This window comes from Asterias amurensis, chromosome 19 (genome assembly GCF_032118995.1).
Source record: "Asterias amurensis chromosome 19, ASM3211899v1".
Classification (NCBI taxonomy): domain Eukaryota; kingdom Metazoa; phylum Echinodermata; class Asteroidea; order Forcipulatida; family Asteriidae; genus Asterias; species Asterias amurensis.
In genome coordinates this window covers 2,132,820-2,151,050 of record NC_092666.1, presented here as the reverse complement: position 1 = coordinate 2,151,050, position 18,231 = coordinate 2,132,820, and the positions used below count along the sequence as shown (strand labels likewise).

The window sequence follows — 18,231 nt, the reverse complement described above, 5'->3', positions numbered from 1 at the left end:
CTAATGAATGCTACTGTAGTCTTCAAACACATGAGTTTTTGTTGCCATTTATTGTAAGTTTGTTAACCAAACGTATGCCTTCCCTTTTTTCAAATAAACAACCTATAACAATCCATACAGTTTTAAAACCTTTGAAAAAACAAAGTTAAAAGGTAAAAGGATCTGTTATGTCCACGCAGGAATAATAGTTCATAATTGGAAACTAGTTTCAAAGTTTGTTATTTACACCGAATAGAAAACCACAAGGGAAACTGACTGGGTAGACAAAATTTGAAATTAACTGTGCTTGAACAAAGAGAAAATTACCAGAGCGGGATTCGGCGACCAGATTAAATGTGTCAGTGTCCCTATTAGACTATTAATAGTATTAAAACAATTAACTTGAACTCTTTTGCTGTCAAAAGGAATATCTTCCAAATATTATAACTACTTGGCAAGAGAAACTCACCCCTGTTTCTGTGATAGGCACCAATTCTATGTTTCTTCAGCAGAGGGCAGTTGGCTCCACACTTTCACCAAAGCCAGGCTACAATAATCACTCGACTTCTTCTGAAGATTTTGCTTGACAAAAAGTTACGCCAGTTGATTCGGATCCCCAGATCACCAGCAAGCAGCAACGTTACAAGTTCCGAATTTAGTTGAATAAGCCTCAAGTTTAACAACTTCAAATGTTGGTCAAACTTTTGTTTAACCACAAGTCACAGCAAAGAATGTTCCGTCTTACAATCGACAAGTCAGACACTAAGGAAGTTGAACAAATTCCTCAAAAATGTTCTGTCAGTTTCAAGAAGTTCTGACACAGATGTTCTTCTTACCGATAACAAATAAAAGATTAAGGAAGATAATGAAGTTCCCCTAGAACAGTCCTCCAAAGTTCTGGCACACAAGTTCAGGCCAAGAGGTTTTCTTCACAATCAATAAGTCAGAGATTAAGGAAGTTGAACAAGTTCCACAGAAATGTTCTTCTGTCAGTTTCTAGAAGTTCCGACACAGAAATTCTGTTTTCCACAGTTAACAAATCAGAGGTTTCAGAGCAACAAGTTCCCCAATAATGTTCTTCTGTCAGATTCTGAAGTTCCAGCACAGGCGTTCCAACACAGAAGTTTTCTTCACAGTCAACAAATCAGCAATGGAGCAAATTACCAAGAAATGTTACTCTCAAAGTCACCTACATGTGAACGTGTACTTATGAGCAACCGTTACAGCTCTATACACAGCCAAAGTCAACCCACACTCCTTTCCAATGACTTTTAAATAAGTTGACAAGGCGCATTTGCACAGCAAAATCTCACAGCGTTTATAACCAGCAGGCATGGGGAATTTCAAAAAGTCGCGCTTGAAATTATTGTTGTGCACTCGAAACAGTCCACGTTCCAATCCTGGTAACGAAGTTTCCCTCTAGCTACGCCAGGCCTGGAGGAAATGATTCCATTCAGTCACAGCTCAAGCTACTTGTACATGAAGTTCCCACTTCAAAGCAATCAATCCTTCAAACTTTCCAAGGTCCTTTAAACTCAGCTCAGCACACAAGGTAATGACAGGAAGCAACTGGACCCTGCACCAGGAGCAACTTTGACAACTCCTCTGTCCTTAATAGCCTTATTGCTTCAGCTAAACAAACATCCACTGATACTTGTTAACATGCTACCTTTGTGTGGAGTAATCCTGACTCTGTCGTGGCAATCACCTTGACAGTCAAACACACAGGCTGTGAGTACAACCAATGACAACGGTCCGCTACATCACTGAACAGACAAAACCCACACCACTGCTTTCCTCTGAACACCCCCCCCCCCTCAACCCAACCCAATCACCCCCCCCCCCCCCATCTTGCTACATCACTGAACAGACAAAACCCATACAGTGTATCACTGCTTTCCTCTGAACCCCCCCCCATACTCCCATAACCACCTCTGAGTAAACCAGCCTCTGATTGGTTAAACCGTTAATTGTCTGGCCCTCCTGGCCAATCACTGCCGCTGTTACAGAGACACTTAAGGCTGCCCTAGGAGCTGGCATAATCTAATGTGAAGAACACATGTATCCAATTTAATTTGAGACAGACAGAGCCTGGCTGGGCCAAACACACAAATGTGGTTAGCACTGAAACAAAGCCTAGCAGAAATGCTTACCATACATTCCATAACTTGTTTACGATGGATTTTGATCTGCACACATGTGCAACTTTCACTTTATTTGAATGGCAAGGCATCACCATATATCTCAAGGAACTTTTGCTTTAGTGGGTCGAGGGGACTTCTCGTTATTAAAAGAAGGAAAAGTAGTAGTCTCAGCCGATTTCCTAACTACCGCCCAGGTACATGATGTAGTTGTTGAAGCAGGACAGTTCTTTTCAGAACTGAGAAATTTCCAGAATTCCAAAAGATCTACTCCGCAGTAGTAAAATATAAAGCTAGACAAGTTCTACCCAGCAAGTAGATACACACTATGGTGTTACCGCAAACCAAATATGTTTTCTTCTTGCTATAATTCTGTCTCAAATATTCTGAAATAAAAGACCTAGTTCACAAACAACAAAAACTACACAGCAAAGTAGATACACATGGTGTTACCGCCAACTGAATATACACACTGATACCTTTCCACGCAATGCCTCAAAATAAATTCATGTAACCCCTCAACAAGAGTGGCTTAAAGCCATTGGACACTTCCGGTAAACAGTATTGTCCAAAGGCCCACACTTTGTGTATCACAACTCCTGTGAAAATTTAGGCTCAATCAGTCATCGGAGTCGGGAGAAAATAACGGGAAAACCCACCCTTGTTTCCGCACGTCTTGCCGGGTAATGACATGTGTTTAAAATAAATCCGTAATTCTCAAATCGATCATTGGTTTAATGTTTTCTCAAAAAGTAAAGCATCTCATGGAATAATATTTCAATAGAAGTCTTTCACCATTACCTTCTGTAAACCCAGGTGGTAAACCCTTTAAGTTATTTGTAAATCTGTGAACTTTTATTTTTGTTTTCTGTTCCGAAAGTGTATAATGGCTTTATTTGTGGCAAACTTGCAGTAAACATTTCTTAAAAGAATTGATCATTTGAGAAACACAAGACCAAACATCGGGCTTTGCCTGCTGTGAGTTTACTGGCCCAGTTTTAAAATCACCGACCTTGGCCCTGTGATCCAATGCAAAACTCAAGCCCTGATGTTGACAAATAATGCTCACTACAAGTAACCCTCTGTCTACGATACAGGAACCAAAGAACAATTTGCACTTCATCCATAAATTCAACTACCATCGTCAGCAGTCCGAGCCAAAGGGGAGAACAAAATATGAAATCAACCCTGGCCCTACTCCCCAGTCCATATGGAAACTATCGTCACAACAAAAAAAAAAAAGGTTTGCCATACAAAAAAATGTTATGTTAATTTTATTAGCAGCTTGCCAGCAATTCCTTAATTCCACAGGGTTGCGACCCAAATCTCTATCGTTGTATTACTGTGCGAGTTTACCCCTTGAGAAAAAAAAAACAGCCCAAGTCACCTGGAAAATCACTGCATTGGAATGATACCTTAAAGTTGCATGGACCGATATTTTTGGCAAGGCGGTGGTAAACAAAACGAGGGTAAACATGAGGTATATTTGTAGGGTAGGCCCTACCTACTTTCAATTAGTGGGGGAATTTACAAAGTTTCATTTCTAAAGGCAAAGTCTATGTATTGTACAATTGGTTTTTAATCCGACATAATAATACAATAATAATATCAAAGTCTTATATATTGTATAGCGCACGTATCTACCAACAAGGTATTTAAGGCAATTAGATATATTTATACAGAAAGAGAGGTAATCGAAAGTTATGAAATTCTAAGACCCAATTATTTTGCACCTTATAAGGGTTTAGCAGCCACAGCTAGGAACACCAGGGCAAACCCCTTCTCTATTCGACAAGTGCACTGAGTTCTGTTACATGCGTTACACAACAACATACGTATATGTGAACAATATAATAGTGTTTTTGAGAAATAACAGAAAAATCAGAAGCGGTTTTAGTCCATGCAGGACAAATCAAAATCTGATTTTTTTTTTTTACAGTTTTTAACATTCTCAAATAAAATCAAATTAAGAATTGTTAACCCCACCCCGTTGACTAAACATTCTGAGACACTAGAGGGCCACAGATAATAAGTGTGTCCAATTGTTCACAGACTGACAGAGACCATGATATACAACACCTTTAACATAATTCACCCACACAAAGTTCAAGGAGCGTGACAACAACAAAACACAGAAATTGAAGTCTTTTGTTTTGGGACACACCTGTGCACAACATTGTCACTTTTCTCAACCTCAAACTTTGGCTGTCTCTCTACCAGAGACCAATTTTTGATTTTCAGGCCCCACCATCGGCAGTTTTATAGGCCATAGGCGTCTTTAATTCCCTTACCGCTGTCAAGTTTACCACTGGTCCCCATTCATCAGGCTATTGGGTGATTTATTTGCAATCCGACTGGTGCTCGATAATTATTTTCCAAGCTTGGTCTCTTGGGATTTGGTTAGCCTAAGTTTTAAGGGGAGGAAATTTACTACAATTATGTTTAAATCTATAGTCCAAATTAAAGGGTTTTGCTACCTTTTGTAGGTACATTTTTTGGCAATGACATGAATCCCTACTCACTTTAAATGTATGTAAAATTTACCTTTAAAAGTTTCAGCTTTATTAGTCTTCCCGTTTTTGAGGGGAAAAATGGGAATCACAGAGCAATGTTTCTGGGAGAGTCACGTAAAACCTCAACAAGTAATATTGTAAGGTAAGCTTTTGCCATCCTGATCTTAAAAGGATGTATGTTCAATGTGTTTACTCTATTTACTTTTAAAATGGGAAATTCTTCCGCACAAGGTGGTCCTACATGTATGGTGGGGTGCTGTGGCCGAGGGGTCAAGCCCACCAGACTCGAGCTCTGGTGTTTCTGATCAGAGAATTCGCACAAATTTTGGACGATACACACAAAATATGTAGCCTTTACCTTTACACTAGGGCATTTAAAACCACAAACAACAAAAAGAAAACTTTTCCAAAAGACCCGGGGTCACCCCCTCATTTCAACTCAGTGTTTATTGTTGCCTAAACTTCAGAAACTTCGGTCCAAAATGCCCCCAGTTTTGACAAAATCCTGCGATGAACCCTGTACACTCCCCACCCCAGATCCAGCTCCTGTCTCTTCCCACAATGTTATAATGTGTCGTGTTATAATGTGTCGCATCACTTCACATTAAAAACCCTCAGAATGTAGCAAATCCTCAAAAGAAACAATTCAAAGAAACTCTGGAAAATAAACCCACAGTCCAAGACAGTCTTAATACTTCACCATACAGAAAAGAATAGAGTTTCTGGCAGTTAAAAGACAGTGTTAGGGGATAAGTTACTTTTATTTGTCTCCCGATACCCAGTGGACTTTCTGGCATAATCTTCAAGGGTAGTCATCCGTAGTTTAGACTAGTGCTAAAGTGTTCTCACTCTGATGGGGTTAAAAAACAGTCAAACTCAGAGGAGATTAGCCTTTTCGGTTGGATTAACTTCGAAGCGAAGTAACTTCTTGTCAGTCCTAATTATTTCTATACCAGTTGGCTTTTACATGTATATCTGGAGTTTAACGGTACAGTGAGATTTGACAATTTTGCCGTCACGGTTTGGGGATGATTTGGTGGATTGGCAGGAGTTTCTGAGGAGACTTTAAGAAGAAACTTAAAGGCACTGGACACTACTCAAAATGATTGTTATCATAAAAACTTGGTTGGTAACAAGCAATGGAGAGCTGTTCATTGTATAAGACATTTTGAGAAAAGGCTCCCTCTTAAGTAACATAGCTTTTGAGAAAGAGGTAATTTCTCACTCAAATATTAAAAGACTTCAGGCAAAAGCCCTTTTTAGGCATCTGTTCCAAAGCACACATATTTGTGCAACAAGAGTGTTTTTTCTTTCATTATCAGTTGGTAAGACACTGCTCTAGAATTGCAAGGGTCGTGGGTTCGAGTCCCACCCGAGTAACATGCCTGTGATATTTTTTCACAGGACTTGGGAAAGTACTGAGTATACAGTGCTAACACACATCGGTGTATGGGTAAAAACCAAAATTAATAATATTTTCATTATCTTCTTGCAAATTCGATGACCTATTGAACCTAAATTTTCACAGATATTTATTTTATGCATATGTTGGGATACACCAAAAGAGCATACTGTTCTTTGACAATTACCAAAGGTGTTCAGTGCCTTTAAGTGTGTCATAGTTTGAGGCTTAGGTTTAAGGTGGGTGGGGATTGGCTTGACTTAAGGTTGATGAAGATCAGGGAGTTTGGAGTTGAATGGCCGTTGGGTGAAGTCGAGGGGGACTACAGGCGAGATTCTTCTGATCTTCAATAATATGGTTTCTTTTGCATCATCTTTGCAGTGACATGCCACTCATAGAGCTTTGAAGAGTATTTTTGTATCGGGCCGCTATATAAAAACTTTTGGCTGATATTCAAACAAACAAAAAATATATATATATATATATTTTTGTTTTCACAACTACATCAATATAAAACCATATACTGTACATGTAGCATGCTCAAGATTGCACAGTAGTGCTTTCAGAACCAAATAAACACTAATACAGAAAACAACCTTCGTGAAGAATCAAAATATAACCATGAAATAAAAGTTTGGGAAGTCAGCTGTGAACTTCTGTAGTCCTTGACAGTGACTGTTTCTAGAATTTTTAGTTGCAATTTCTATAAAAAAAGAAGTGCAGCCAACTAAAGTCGCCTAATGGAAGTAAGGTTGGCACAATGTAGTGTCTTGCCTTGCCTTCCACTGCTGGGACCCCGGTTTGAATCCTACGGGGGGGCACTATGTGGATTGGGTTTTCCAGTCCCTACTTGACTTCTTGGGTTTTCCCTGGAACAATTCTCTGGGGTTTTCCCTCCCACTTCCCAAACTGGAATTTCTTCATTGTCTTCTCACCTTGTCTAGATGCTGAAAAGGCTTGGACAAGAATTTTCATAGATATAGATGGAGGAAGAGGGGTATGAGTGTTGTCAAAAGTCTCCTAGGGTAAGGAAAGGGTTGAAAATGATAAGAAGGTAAACCCTGCTTACCTGCTGCGAGTTAAAAGATTGCTTATTGAGAAGACAATGGTTCCCTGATCTGTTGGGTTAAAACAAAAGGAAAAGCAAATCATAAATATTAATAATAATAATAATGACATTTTTAAAGCGCACAAATCCATTAAAGTGCTCATGCTGCTAAATACATACAATAACATACAATGTACACATGTCATGCATGTACAATAAGCTTGGGCGATACCACGATATTATCGAATATCGCGATACTAATTTGGAAACGATTTCGATATCGGATCGATTTGGTTTTAATCGATATATCGCGATATATCGTAATATCACAATATCCATATATCGCGATATATCGTGATATCACAATATCGCGATGTATTTTCTAGCTGAGACATCTTGCATCCCATAGGTTTGGAGTAAAACCAGAAGAATAGGTCATTAGAACACCTCTCTTAGGCTATGACTGTCTCTTCTACAACTTTCACTTGGAGTTTGAAGACTGATGATGTAAAATTTAATTAATCGCGATTATATCGAATATCGCGATATATTGTCGGCAATATATCGTGAATAAAATAAATCGATATCGCCCAAGCTTAATGTACAATGACCAAAATTGAAACATGAGCCTTAACTAAAAAGAAATCCAGAACACGTGGTATTGAAATACAACACAAATGCATGCAATATCTAAGAAAATATTATCATAGGGAGTGGTTTCTCACACTGTTTTATATTATCAACGGCTGGCTCTCCATTGCTCATTGCAAAGATTGTATGCTTATTGCTAATATGTACTTGAGTAAATTATCAAATGTGTCCAGAGCCTTTAAAGCCATTGGACACTTTCGGTAAACAGTATTGTCCAAGGCCCACACTTCGTGTACCACGACTTATATATAAAATAACAAACCTGTGAAAATTTAGGCTCAATCGGTCATCGGAGTCGGGAGAAAATAATGGGAAAACGTGTCATGACATGTGTTTCAAATAAATCTGGAATTTTCGCTATCGAGAATTGATATTGTTTTAATGTTTTCTCAAAAAGTAAAGCATTTCATGGAATAATATTTCAAGATAAGTCTTTCACCATTACCTTCTGTAAACCATGTGAATCATTTGTTAATCTGTGAACTTTTAACTTTGTGTCTGTACCGAAAGTGTAAAATGGCTTTAAGAAAGGCATATACTAGACATATTATTTACCAAAATATGTTTAGCAGATACCAATCAAGCTAAGCAGCTTTATATGGCCTGGCAGTCATTTTAAGCAATTCTCACTTAAGAATCTAGCACCATTTACAGTATCAATCAAGGTTAACAACAAACTCAATGACAGATCAATGGCCATTACAAGACTCAGGAATGTCACAGTTTATTTACAAAGTGGTTCTGAAGTCACAACACTGTGGCTACCTATCAAAGCACTTGTAACAATAAGGTCAACCTAAGTCATATGTGAGGGCAGAATGGTCCTGAGGCTCAGTGGGATATGAAGAAACAGAATCCTAATGTACTGAGGGTCAGTGGGAATTGAATATTACAATGGAAGGCCATTGGGGTTGCATTTGGATCATTGGTGGCTCCACTTTCACAGAGTTGCTTAAGCACAAAAAGAAGCTAAGCACAAAACAGTTTTGGTTTTACCCTAACACCGACATGTATTAAGCACTGTACACTTAGTATTTTCCTGAATTCTAAAAAAAGAAATCACACGCATAAATACTTGGGTGGGATTAGTCTTTATCAAAAACTGTTTTATGCTATCAACTGCTCTCCATTGCTCATTACCAAGTAAGTATTTATGCTTACAATTGTTTTGAGTAATTACCAATAGTATTCAGTGCCTTTAAGCACAAAAAGAAGCCAAGAACAAAACAGTTTTGGTTACCAGAAATAGGTTACCAGCCAAAAGACCATTTCAGGCCTGTATGCTTCGTTTTTGAAAGGGCAAGGGCACAAAGGCATTTTCTCCTTGGTAAAGGGCACCCTATGAGGAAATTTAAATATTCTACTGTAAGGGCACCAAAGCAATTACCAAGGGGCATGGAGGCAATCACCTACAGTATGTGCTTCCATGAAGTATCAGACCTGCCATTTCAAGTGTACAAATAGTGGCTGGTAAGATTGGGAGCCAGGTCAGAAACAGGGAAACACTGCAGTTAGACTTTTGATGAAATTCTCCTACCGAAACAGGGGAATAATAACGTAGTGTCCGAATTTGTGACTAAAGCTAGGGCTACAGCTAGATTTCTGCCTCATTATGCATTGAGGTATATGACGTCTTTAGCAACACCCTTAGCAACAGCCATAGCCGTAGATGGCCTCACACAGGAACTTAAGTACACTTGACCCTGATGGCGATTGGCGACCCTCTTTCCCTTGAGCCACATATAGAGCCACAATGGTCTCTAGTAATGTGACGACCCTTCACTGTATGTGAGAACTTGAATGTGCAACAATGACAAGCTCCGTGGAGCAGGGCATCTGCTAGTCTTGATTCAAGTCCAATCCCCTGCAATGCCCTTCCTTGCCTCATCGTCAGAAAACTATTGGTTTGCACTCTGCTCCAACGCAGAAGCTACATTTTGTCAGTGAGGGCGCACTGGTATTTTATGTCTGCACTGTGGCTGCTAAATGTGTTGGCGTGCTAAATGTGTATTTGTGACTTGCAAAAGAAAGGGACTTGAATCAAGTCTAGGCATCTACGGGACAAATCCCCCATAGACGACATAGTCTCTGATGCGTCATCCTACGCACAACGCTTTCATACTCTCCGACTGACAAACATGGAATAGTCGTTTCAAATATTGTGGATATGATGTGACTTCCACAAAGTTTAAGATTGGTTTGGGACAGAAACACAACAGGAGGAAAAGTGTATTTCTCGAAGATCTAAATCTGTAAAAAGCATCAGTTTTCTTTATCTGGTGGTACAACCTGTTGTTATGTCTCTTTTTGGAGTAAAGCTGGTATGACATTCAACACGATATAAGTCAAAATGTGTAGACATTTTTTCATTAACTTTGATTTTGGTCTTAAAAATAGTAACGGTCCAAAATTCTGTGGAGTGTCGTGGCTGAGCGGTCTAGCAGGTCTGAAACTTCATGGAGACAGTGAAGGCGAATGCCTCCATGCCCCCTAGACATTGCCTTGGTGCCCTTGAAATGCTACAGTAGAATTGCACAATTTCCTCATAGGGTACCCTTTACAGAGGAGAAAATGCCTTGGTGCCCTTGCCCTTTCAAAAATGAAGCATATGGCTGCTATTTGATGAGTATATAAAACTTGGTTTTAGTTTGGGCATGAAGTGACTGACATTTGCATGGAACCGTCACACACATGTAAATAACTCGTCCACGAACCTCCTTTAAAAAACACCAACAAATTATTGTCATTTAAACACTTCACATCCATGTTACCAAAAATAAAATCCTGCACCAATTATTTTTTAAATAGTTTGGCTTTCTCCTGAAAAAAAAAACCCAACAAATCAAGCATCATCTTTCCACAACCGCCATATTGTTTCCAAACAATCAACAAACAAACCACCTCTGACCCCTGCTGACCCCCAAGTTGACCTTAGCCGACCTTAATCAACCCCTAAGAGTTACACACCAGATATTCTTGCTTGATGTGGTATCCATCAGTATAGTGGTATTTGGCTGAGGTAATGATTGATGGATACCAGTGAAGGCAGTGTAAGGGTAGATGGGTATCTGTCAAGGCTGGGAATGGTAACCGATTAATCAACATTTCAACACTAGTCGACATTTCAACTTGAAGTTTCTCCAGCTTGGAGAGGGTAAAAATAATTTATTGTTTCTATTTCATTACAATCAAAAGTGTTTAAAATACCCTCTCAACATTTGTTATTTAAAGGAACTGTGGACACTATTGATAATTACTCAAAGTAAATGTTAGCATTAAAACTTTAACGAGCAGTGGAGAACTGTTGATAGTATAAAACATTGTGAGAAACGGCTCCCTCTAAAGTAACTTAGTTTTCGAGAAAGGAGTAATTTCTCACTCAAATATTTGAATTTAATTTGAGCATCTGAAAGCACACAACTTGTGCGACAAGGCTGTTTTTTCCTTCTATTATTCTCTCGCAACTTCAACAACCAATTGAGCTCAAATTTTCACATATGTTGAGATACACCAAGTGAGAAGACTGGTCTTTGAGAATTGACAAAGGTGTCCAGTGCAGACCTGCCAACCTTGTAAAAAATTTTTGAGTACCACTATCGCAGCGGCATAAACATAATCGCCCAGTGCACAACGACATATGGCACAATGCTTACGGTCAGTCAGCAAAAACCATGGACCACTTCATTTTAGATGAACCATTCATTTAATGTAATTATATACCATATTCACACAAAATACAGGCTACTTCATAATAAAAAAAGTTGTATCATGATATCAGTGGTTATTTTAGGGGTGGTTGATGTGGCCTTTTCTGACTTTTTGTGTTCGTGACCGTAAGTCTGAAAAAAAAAATGAAAAAGAAATAACCAGTTGACTGCTGGAACCATGTTCCAAATGCCTAGATCAAGGATTTAAAACTGAAGGAGTGAAGGGGCAAAAAGTTTTTTTTTTTTTTTTTTTTTTTTTTTTTAATATCACAAAAAAATTGCCAGGGGTTTCCCTACGGGCGGTGAGCCCATTTTGACACATTTCTGATCCATAACATATATTAATTTCATTGACAAGCTCTGTTGAACAATGTTCCTAAATTATGAGTAACTTAAACTCGGAATGCAAATATTATAACTTGGTATCCATCTTTGGTTGCCCAGTAAACGGACAAACGAAAGCCCACCGTAGAGTTTTCAAGTTCCACTTCAATTCAGACATGCTTCAATTCATCATTTGTTTCCCTTATCAGGCTTATACAAAGATTACAGGCCATCAAATTCCCATTATTCTCCCCAAATTCTCGGGAGTTGGGAAAAAATCGTGACGTAAATAATAACATGAATGCTACCTCCTGACCTAAACTGCTGCCGCTCTTTGAGATGTCTAAATGTCAAAGTGTATGCACTGCCGACTGCACACGTGCACTGTGCAAAATGCATTATTTTCCACGTTGAGGAAGAAACTTCTTTGGAGCATGCATTCTCTTTTTTCCGGGTAGAGGAGTACTTTTTCCCCCATCACTGACACTTCGCCTTGGATCGGCGTCCATGTTGCATAGTATAGAAACACACGGCGACGCCGAACGAATTCGAGCCGAACACGTGCGTTGTGTGCACGTACATGTACATGTACATCCATGCATAAGGCTGTACATGTACTATACCAGGTTGACCGAACTGGTATGCGCCATTCCCACCCCTTCTGTTACGCATTGGTTTATTAGTTTTCCAGCGGGAGTAAGAATTTAAAAAAATAATTCTAAGCACAACCTCTTTTTTATCTAAGCGCATAATGATCACTCAGATGTGGGGTGTGTGGGGTGTTTTTGATCTGTTGTTTTTGCACTTGGGGTCGAACGAATAACAGTTGATTAAATTGAGAACAAAATTGTCCGTTCGTGCTGCAGTTTTAAAACACCGCGATATAGATTTTGCTTTTTGCGTACGTTCTGCAGAATATCTCGTACCACCGTACTCAGAGGTGAAAATGCGTGCATGGTACGCAAAATGCGTACAGGTTGGCAGGTCTGCCAGTGCCTTTAAACACTTCACATCCATGTTAGAAAAAAAGATATATTTTTTTTAAACAGTTTGGCTTTCTCCTGAAGATGAGCAGAGTATACTGTTTGAAACTGGCTCTTTTCAGAACCAACACTCCCTGAAAAGAGAATTATTACATGCAAGTTAACTATTATTTATGTTTATTCCTAGTTTGGGTTTGAGAAGAAACAAAAATTACTGGAACGGGACTTGGAGCAGACTTGAACCAACGACCTCCAGGTTAACATAATGTACATGTACATGTACATGGACCAGCGTTCTACCAAATGAGCTATCGAGCCCCATTTTGGCAGTATCCCTAATATTAGTAAATATTTTTGAACAGGGGTGCAATTCAGAAGCCATACAACCTCTCAAGTTGAAGGGATCTCACCCAAGTTTATGATACAATAAGGGAAGCGGCAGCCACCACATCACTTTAAGGGGATGCAACTTTTTTATACAAAATATCAAGTAATAAACCACAAGGGAAACTGACTGGGTAAGAACTTTTTTTTTTAGTAACAGAATGCACTTCCATTGAAAAATCTTCTTGGAAAACTTCTGAAAAACTTCCAATGCCAAGACAAATGCCATGGCCTAGATGTAATTCCAGGACTGGAAAGTAAATATCTCCCCCTTTTGCCCCACTACTTCTTTAAAAAATCTCCAAATACAAATCAAATTTAATTATGCAAATTTCATCAACTAAAAACACCACAGTGTCATAGAAATTACCAAATTGAAATGAAACATTGAGTCAGTTAGGGAAAAAAACAATTTGAGCGCATACAATACACTGACACAGTGAAGTCCGGTACCAAGACACTTCACAGCATCTCCCAAACAGCCACTAGCTTACCGACTATAATCATGTATGCACATGTAAAGTATGTAACTGTTTCTGACCTGCTGTGATTCTAGCTAGAGCTACGTGTACATGTACAAGGCGGCATTGACCAAAGGAACTGACCGATGACCGCCTGCTGCTTTTCCACTTGTTCACTGAACTTGGACCTCAAGTCCACCCCCATAATGAGTTATTTATGCCCAGAGGATACTAGCGCTGGAACTTACTGTGTGGAATGCAAATACATGTATGATTCCTCAAAATAGATTTATAAAAATATAAACAAATTAAATAAATAAATGGGGAAACAAATAATAAATGAATTACATTTAAAAATCAGCAATGAAACAAATAATAAACAAAAAATTACGGTTTCCCAACCAATTTTTAGAAATCCATTCAATATGAGAACTATTTCAAATTGAGAAAGATTTCTGCAAGAAACATTTCTCATGTTGTGTTTTCCAGTTATGGACTATTCTTTCTGCGCGGACATAACTGCTCCTGATTTTCTCAAAAACTAACCACTTTTTGAAATGAAATATTCACAGGTTAGTGTGGTAGGCCTATACTTTGCCTTTAAACGTGTTCAAAGCACACTTTTTGCATAAAGAATGTAGTTTTTGATAAAGAGGTAATTTCTCACTGAATGTTTGAATCTGAAAAAGACTTCAAGCCTGAAGCCTTTTCAGGCAGATGGAAGCACACAAATTTGTGCAACATGGGTATTAATTATTCTCTTGCAACTTCGATGACTAATTGAGCCAAAATTCTTATAGACTTGTCATTTTATGCATGTTGGGATACATCAAGTGAGAATACTGGTCTTTGAAAAAAGTGTCCAGCATGTCTGTCTTGTGCCTTTAACACTTATTGACTGTTTAGCCAGGCATTGACAAAGGGCAAAATCAAAACTGAACTTATATTACATTTTCTTTTTGGTCCTACTTTCCCAGCAAGGGCCTATAGTTTTTCCTGCCACAATTCCCAGATGCATTATGAGTCAGGCACTTCAAAAATACCAGTCCTCTAACCACCATGACAAATAATTGCCATAATTACCAAATATTTCACAAATTTCAACTCGAATACTTTTTTTTTCACGCTTCTACTTCTGAAGTGTGGTGGATGTTTATCCCATTGATATAATGTACATGGAAAGAGAGTGGAGAACACCTGCAGTCTAATTGTACACATTATGACATTTTGCCCTTCTGTTTCCAGTGGGAAAACAGGGCCAAGTTTCTCTGTTTTTGTTTTCTTCTCGTTTTAAAATTAACAATATCAATTGTGGCTTCTTACATATAGCACTCAAATCCGTCACGAACAAAGATATTGACAAAATAGGGAGACTGCCGACCAACACTAGGGCTAGATGGATAACTCAGTTGATAGATCACTGATCATTATTCCTACGCAGACATAACTGCTCCAGAATTTCTGCGACTTTTCATAAATGCTACTTTTTAATTATATTTTCACAGGTTAGTTTTATTGTATACATCTACATTTATATTTTGGTCATGACATGAGTTCCTATTTACTCACTATGAATGACAATGTATGTAATATAATTTACCTGTATAGAGGTTTTCAGTCGCCAAGTTTGTGAGAAAGAAAAGAAAATCACAGAGCGATGTTTTTAGGAGAGTCGCGTAAATCTGTTATGCTAAAATAATTAGCTGAGACAAACATTAAAATCCTGAAAACTACAGCACACAAGCAAGTAAAATTTCTAATCATTATCTTTAAACCGAGTAAGTTTAAAATAAATGTTTGGAAGTTTGTGTTTTGTGTCTTACAAAATCACCCAAACACTTTAAGAAAAGAGCAAGTTACCATGTACATCTAGCATTCGATATTTCAAACCAATTGAAAAACAAACTATTTGTTTGAAACAGTAATTGTCAGCTTCTTCCTAGGAGGGCATAAGGTTACAAAGTCTGATGCCTCGTCTCCCACTGTGCAAACATACAGGTAATTACAAAAACCAATATGGGGAGTTACTGTTACAATTGGACTAATGGCACCCGACTGAGCTGAGTTAGGAACCACCCAATAGGGAGGCCGGTAGAGCGGTGGGTCGAGGGGGCCCTGTCCATGGGTGCGACAAGCGTTGGGAAGATTACAGCAAACATTGGGGTAATGCATGTGCGAATGAAAAATGAGGTGGAGATACGAAACGGGAGGTCTGGGCCATTGTGGGGTTTCAGACCATCAAGATGAATTTGCAGACTTTAAAGGGAACAAACATGTGATGAATACTTTCCAAATGCTTGGGACCTGATAGTAGTCCTGGCCGATTTTCAACCTTCCGTCCAGGTAGAAAATGTAGTACAGTTGTGTCCCTTAAAAGCAAGACGATTCTTTTCAGAACTGAGAAGTCTCCCGAATTCCAAAAAAATCTACTCCACGCTAGTAGATTTTATAAATATAGACGATGTGGCCTCTGACGTCACTCTAAAACCAAACATGATTCGCGTGCATGCCGCAGGCCACAACCTTTGTGTTTTGGCAGCCAGCAAGATAGTACACGAAATCTTACCATGACAACGCGTCTTTTTACCCGGCAAAACATGTATGACAGTGTTTTGTCAACAGAGGGTGGTTTGAATGTAATAGAGGTCACATCGTCTATAGCAAGACAGTTCTCTAAAGAACAAAATCTACCTGGCAAGTAGATACACACATGGTGTTACTGCCAGACCAAAAATATATTAATACCTCACCATGCAATGCCTCAAATCCCGTATCCTATGGTGATCTTGTAACAGATGTTCTGGAGTGGGAATATGAGATGTTGATCCTACATGGAAGGGACAATTTCTCTCACCTATTGGCCTGGGATTTAGTCTTCCAAAGACTTGGCACAATTATTAGAAGTCGCTCGGAATATTCTCAAAAGAAATATTGTTTATTTTCAACACAAATGTCTACTGTACACTGTAAAATACTTTCAAAGCCAAAGTTTTTTGTTTTTTGTTTTTTTTATTCAATTTTTGTAATCCTCCTATGTAATATGTAAATGTGTACAACAGTACCATGTACATGTAGGCCTACACACCTAAATAAAAATATTGTGAAAAACTAATTTCAGAAGGTGGTCGCGTTTTTGAGATATAGCCGAAACTCCAGAGAAAATATGTACACGCAGAAAGACCATGGGAAGACACGATCTGCAAAATGCGATTCACAGAGCAATGTTTTCAGGACAGTCATGTAAATCCCTTGTACATATTGATAGAGTAAGTTTCGCTGTCTCAGTCTCACTGAGAAAAAAAATATTTTTGGCAACTCCAGCACCTCAGCAAATAATATTTTAAGGGAAGCTTTCTTCCAGCATTATCTTTAAACAATGTAATTTTATTGTAAATCTGTAGACATTTGTGTTTTATGTTATAGAAAAACAGGCCTGGAATTGTACGCAGGCCACGAAGACCATGACCTCTGTTGCCCCTGGTCTTGGCTTGGTGCCCCTTCAACAGTTTCCCGTTGACTTCAAAGGTATTCCAGTGGAAGTGCCCTTTGCACACTGAAAAGTGCCTTGCCCTTTCAAAAAAGAAATTCCAGGCATGCAAAAAGTGCCCAAACCCAAAGGACAATGTACCACTTCTACTTTACAAACAGCTTTCCCAAAGTGCCAAGTTTAAGGAGCCTCCAAAACTTGTTGCCAAACATCAGCACCTGACGCCACTTCTCATCTCTCCAAACTGACGTCTTTATAAGCCAGAATATTGCAAGCAACCAACATTTAATTACAAACAGACCTCTAGAGCAAAACCCCGAACCGCATTCTCCCATAGTTTATACTCTCATTACAAAATCTGACATACTTCAGTTCTAACGACCCCGGTTCTCATAGATTGGATTTCCACTTTGGATTTATGGCACTACGGTCTGACATGTTTTCACGAAAAGCAAAAGTCATTTACCTGCGCCTGACTTCTGAAAAAAAAAAAAAAAAAATGAAAAAAATAAAGGGATGAAAAAAAAAACCTAACGGAATAACTCCAACTGGTAAACCTGAACCGTTTATCAATCAACCATCAAATTCCAGTCGCGATATGACAATTAACATATCCCCAGATGTGAACAGGCATTCCTAGGGATACAGTATCAACAAAGAAAGAAAAGAAAGACCAGAAAAAAAGTACGTTGAAAAAGGAAACTTAAGAACAACATATTTTCCTTCTTTAATTACCGCAATCATTATCGGATAGAGTTTCACGCTGACTTGGGGATCGGTGTTCGAAGTCTACGATTGCGATCTGGACAACAATTTGACAGTTTTCGGTTTCGGATTTTCAACATTTCTGATGGAAACTTCGGTCAAAGGGCACTGGTTTAGATCTAAAATTTGGAAATATCAAGCCACAAAATAACCCACAGTAACCGCAGCAGTTGCTGTGTGCCCTGTGCTTTTGCAAAGTTCTGAGACAAACTTACATTTCCTCACAGAAGTGCCCTTTACCAAAGAAAAATTGATGTGCCCCTTCAAGAACGAAATTCAATGCCTGAACTCTTTGAAAATAGCCTTATCCCTTCAAGTATGAAGGGGGTATGAAGGGGAAGGTAGGCCCCCTATACAATTGATAATCACTCTTAAACTTACCTGTA

The 18,231-nt window shown here is 38.7% G+C and overlaps 1 protein-coding gene across 4 annotated transcripts in view; it reads right to left on the bottom strand.

The window, feature by feature from the left end:
• Nucleotides 1-18,231, bottom strand: part of LOC139951729 (cell adhesion molecule-related/down-regulated by oncogenes-like) — a 148,121-nt gene that overhangs the window by 84,668 nt on the left and 45,222 nt on the right. For 3 of the 4 annotated variants that reach the window (XM_071950777.1, XM_071950779.1, XM_071950778.1), the window contains exon 3: nt 7,105-7,153. The gene's annotated coding sequence lies outside the window, so the exon portion shown is untranslated. Of the gene's footprint in view, nt 1-448; nt 1,654-7,104; nt 7,154-18,231 lie in introns of those variants that run through there. The other variant, XM_071950781.1, reaches the window with a different exon arrangement.